The following is a 5,029-nucleotide window of genomic DNA, read 5'->3' on the forward strand; positions in this document are numbered from 1 at the left end:
GGTGTGAATATCCTCAAATTTTCTCTCAAGGATATTGCATAATATCAGGGGATGTATTCTTGACATGCCACATAGCAATCTGCATTCCGAATAGCGTTTACGCTTCGAGGGGGAAAGCGGCAGAATTAGAAGGGGAGCCGTATCAAGGTTACCTTATTTCCCATACTACTATTGAGTATCACAACAGCAACATATCCAAGATGGCAGACATTCCTAATTCTGTAGCGATTTTGCACAGTGGAGTTCTCTGTTGATCTGACCTTTTCGATCGATTTTCAAGGATTATTATGCAATCTTCAACTTCTTCTGCCTCTGGAAAGTTGAGTATTGATTCTTACAATGTGTGAAATTTAGTTCCCGTGTCACAGTGAAATTAGAGTAATTTATTGTTATAGGAGCTAGGCCTGTTACCGGAGGTGCCATGGGTGCTGTCGTTCATTAGGCATGTGTTATTTAGTTAGTAGAACGACATTCCCGGTTTAAAATAACATTAATTATTTAATTATGAAAGCTATTTAGGCAATTTATACTTGTAAAGATATTTATATGCATAATTTTCCTTTTTTCTATGTCGATCGTATATGTCAGAGTTTCGGTGATTTAGGTAACCGAGATCTCGTCTTGCCTAGGTAACCTAACCTAGGCGATATAGTATACTTTCGATATTCCCCCGGTTACCCTCGTGTATTGGTTTATCAATTCAACGGAGATTGATATCTCCTAGAATTATTACATAACTGATACTCGTCTCTAGTAGAGATTTAAGGGTAATCTTTCTTCCCTCTGAGTGTAGCCTTAGGCTACAACTCTAGTGGGTGGTGCCTCGAGTTCTCATTCAGGCATGACTAGCCTAGGGTTTTCTGTCTCTTCCCTTAACCACAGATAGCAGGTTTTGGGATTTGGTCAGAACCTCCGAGTGTTTAGTCTTGTGCCGACAGTCGGCCGGCAGGGTGAATAGTCATTCCTCTGCTGGCTAGGCTGCCGACATAGGAGGCTAGCCTTCCCTAGGCCACACCTGAATTGGTTGTATAATGGCGCCACCTTCTCCTTGTGGTCTAGTAGACTAGGCCTGTGCTCGCAGACCCTAGGCTGAAGAATAGTTATTCTTCTGAGGCCTAGGATGGCGCCGGCACTGGAACTCTGTTTCTCCCTTATTGAGAGGAGGTGGCACTGCTGCCGTCCCCTTAACTATTTGGCAAACCCTAGGTTGGAGAATACAATTCTCCTGCCGCCTAGGATGGCGCTGATACTGAAACCGAGTTTCTTAAGGGTGTGTAGGGCCGGCAACCTTGTCGGCTCCTTCCACACCTCATACAGGATTTCCCTCCCCCTCTGTTCTTTTGTGATGGCCGACCCATTGTCTTTTTTTGAGCCGTCGCCCTGCAACCTCTCCGTTGCCGGTGGATTGCGTGGGCCGGCCAGACTCCTACTCTACAGCTGTTGTTCGACAGCCTGCGGCTATGCCGGCTGCTGGCAGCCATGACAACTGCCGGCGGCCATGTTTTATATAAACTGTCGGCGGCTATGAGGGCTGCTGGCGACTATACAGGCTGACGGCAGCCATGTCATCTGTCCGCAGCCATGACGGCTGGCGGCGGCTGGCGGCTGCTGGCAGCCATGATGGCTGTTGGTGGGAAGTCCCTTCTGTCACCAAGGTTCTCCGTCCTCTCTTGGATGCTGGCCACAAGTTCTGTTGCGGGGGTATTAGCCTGGCCGGTGGTAGGCCGGCCAGACCGGCACAGATAGATACTGCCAGCTGTACCAATGATGCCCGGTGCTAGCCTGCTGGCTATGTGCCGGTTGGACCTTGCCGGCGATGGTAGTTGTGACTGGATGAAAGCCTGAATGTTACATTCTCCCCTTCCATTTATACCTTCTTTTTGGAAAAAGGAAGTAAATTAGACATTTATATCCTTAATTGGTGTATACATACACAGTAATAAGGCAGCCTTCACTCCATGCTGTCTCTCCCTCCTTTAGGTAGTATGCTGGCTGCGCTGGCGGGGACTAGCTATGCCGGCTATATGCTGGCTGAATTACAGTATATGTTTATACAGGTAGTCAGTATATTTGTAGTATATGTACTGCAGATAGAAAAACTATTGTATATATTATACTAGTAGTTATTTTCCAATATATCTTGGGTATCCTTGTCCGGGTGTTTGCTGAGACCAATCCTGTATTGAAAGAATAGGATTTCTTCAATATTCTGATTAGAAATCAGTTTTCATATTACCCTACAATATTAAATATTTTAAAGGGCAGGTGGTATTACACTTCTAACCCTAAAAGGTTAGAACCTTTATCCTTTAGTTTCCCTGATCAAGAAACTCTATGATTTTAATATTGTAAGGGAAGGTCACAGCAAATGGGCTGGGTAGGATACACAAATATATCTCTCTTATATTTCCTAGTCCAGTCGGCGTGATGCCGCCTGGACCATGCCATTAGATGCTTGCCACAATGACAGTACTCTGGCTGAACTACATTATATATAATTATACAGTAGTCGGTATTTTGCAATATAGTATATACTGCAAACAGAAAACTATAGTATGATTATACAGTAGTAAATTTTTAACATATTTTGGGTACCCTTGTGCAGGCTTCTGCTGGGACAGTTCCTATATTGAAATAATAGGATTCCTTCAATACTCTGATTAGAAATCAGTCATCCTTACCCCACAGTGCTAAAGAATAAAAAGGGGCAGTGACTTGTACAATTTTTTAACCTAGGGGTTAAAACCCTTTCGTTAGAGTTCCTTGATAGAGAAATCTCCTTATAGTTAATACTGAGGGGAGATAACAGCATTTGCTTGCAGGGGATACACAAGTATGTGTCTCCCACTATCCCTTTCTAGCTTACTATCCCAAGCTATTTTAGTTAAAAGATGACTTTTACATATTGCTTATCAGTGATATAATCAATTGAATATTCATTTTGCTTTCCTTTCTTTATAGGAGGAACCCCAGATGACATGCGTTGCAGTCTTCTGCAATATCAAGTGTAAGTACTTTTAGGGTCATAATACATGCAGGTTTCATGCCCCCTGCAATATTATTTCCGAATCCCTGCATTATTGGAACCCTCAAGCTTGCATTGTATGTCGGACCATAATGTCCGAGGGTTTCGAGAATCCCAAGTCGATGGAGTCTAGGGATGCAGCTCGTAACAAACTACGAAACTGGGTGAGAGGTTTCCAGAAAATCTCTCCGGGACCATACCTACCTAATGATAGGATGCGTAACCTACTATTCCCGAAAACAAGTAAGGAAATAGTGGTGCCCCAGGCATGATTTACACCTCCCTGCGGCCAGATAACCCTTGGGACGGAGGAAAGGAAGCCCCCACGTTAAGAGGGGGATAATGTCGTGTTGGAATTGCTTCCGTCTGTGCCGGCTCTAGAGCCATTAGCATCGACATCTTCACCCTCTACCCCTTTATTAAACGAAATGGACCAATTATGGGCCCATATGAAAGGTTTAATAGAAAACTTTCGTAAACAAGACGAAAAGGAGGAAGCAAAATGCAAGATAGAGCTCTGTGAAGCTCCACTTGTCGCTCCCCAAGGGCCATACAAATGACCCAGAGACCAAGACCTTCCGACATGTTCCAAAACCAATCCCTGGAGGTCTGTGGCGCTTATGCCGATTTTAAACGGCAAACTCTACATCTCGGAGAAGATGCATGCTGTTCATTTGGACGAAATCTAGTTTTGGCCAAGCTTTGACACTTTCCCTAATTGCTTCATTTGACTGAGACATGAACCAACGTCAAGAAAAGAAACAGAACTGAAGAAGGTCATGATTCTCGCCCATGATAAGGCACAAGCTATCTTGTCAAGTAGCCTGAGAAAGGCGGGTTACTCTGTGTCGAAAGTATTCACACTAAGTAAGACACCCTTCATTTCTTGCTCCGGCTTCACTATCATTCCCCTTCACGTGGAAGGCATTTAAATCTGTTGCCAAGGCAGTGGAGGCAGGTAGACCATGTCTTGCACTCGAGGAGTGCAAGCCTCTGTCATTAGCCTTTCCCAGGCAGGAGAAGGATTTGAAGGAAGTCCACTTAACTTTTTCAGTAGGAATACTAGACGTGGATGTCGCTAGACGACAGTTTAGTGAGAATCTCCCTAAACTATCCGAGTTTCTTTTGGGTAAGGAGCAAGAGATAAAGGAGACTTGTAGCCTCCCCATCCCTAAAGAACTGCATAGAGTTGTGTACAGCCCATCAAAGTACCCCAGACATGCTTATGGTCTTAGCCAAAATGCATATGGCCACCTTAGTAAAAGACCTTTATGCCTTTAAGAAAGCTAGGAGAACCTGTAAGGAGTTTGTGTTCGCTGCCACAACAGTGAAACACAAAACCAGGAAGCTGATATCTTCCAACATCTGGGGTAGAGACCTCTTTCCAAACAAGGTAGTTAGAAAGGTGCTTAAGAAGGCCACCATGGAGAACATAGGACTTCTCCAAAAGTGGGGCATCTTTTCAAAGAGAAAGTCTTCCCCGGTTGTGGGTCCCCAACCTAAAAGGAAGACGGAAAAGTCTAGAAATGTTCCTCGGGCTGTTAAACAACATCCCACAGTTACAATGGCCGCGGTGCCACAGGCAAGCGGTCGAATATGTAAACCTTCTGATCAGGCGAAACAAAGAGATGCTTCTGGTAGGAAGGAGGTTCCTTTAGGATCGCTGGACCTTCAATCCTTGGGTCCAAGGCCTAATTAAGATGGGACTAGGATGGAAAATAGATATGCCTCCACCATCATTGCCTTAACTCTTCCTACACTCTAAAACCCTCCTGGAAGAGTATACCTTAGAGCTCTAGAGCATACAGGCAGTAAGGAAAGTATAGTCCATCGAATTCCACGGAAGGCTGTTTGGTGTTCACGAGAAGGACTCAAGAAAACTCAGAGTCATTCTGGACTTGTCGCCACTCAACAAGTTCAAATAAAACAACAAGTTCAGAATGTTAATCCTTCTGAACATAATGACCTTGTTTCAAAAAGGGGTGTTCGCAGTCTTGTCAGACC

Source organism: Palaemon carinicauda, chromosome 15 (assembly GCF_036898095.1).
Source record: "Palaemon carinicauda isolate YSFRI2023 chromosome 15, ASM3689809v2, whole genome shotgun sequence".
In the NCBI taxonomy this organism is placed as follows: Eukaryota; Metazoa; Arthropoda; class Malacostraca; order Decapoda; family Palaemonidae; genus Palaemon; species Palaemon carinicauda.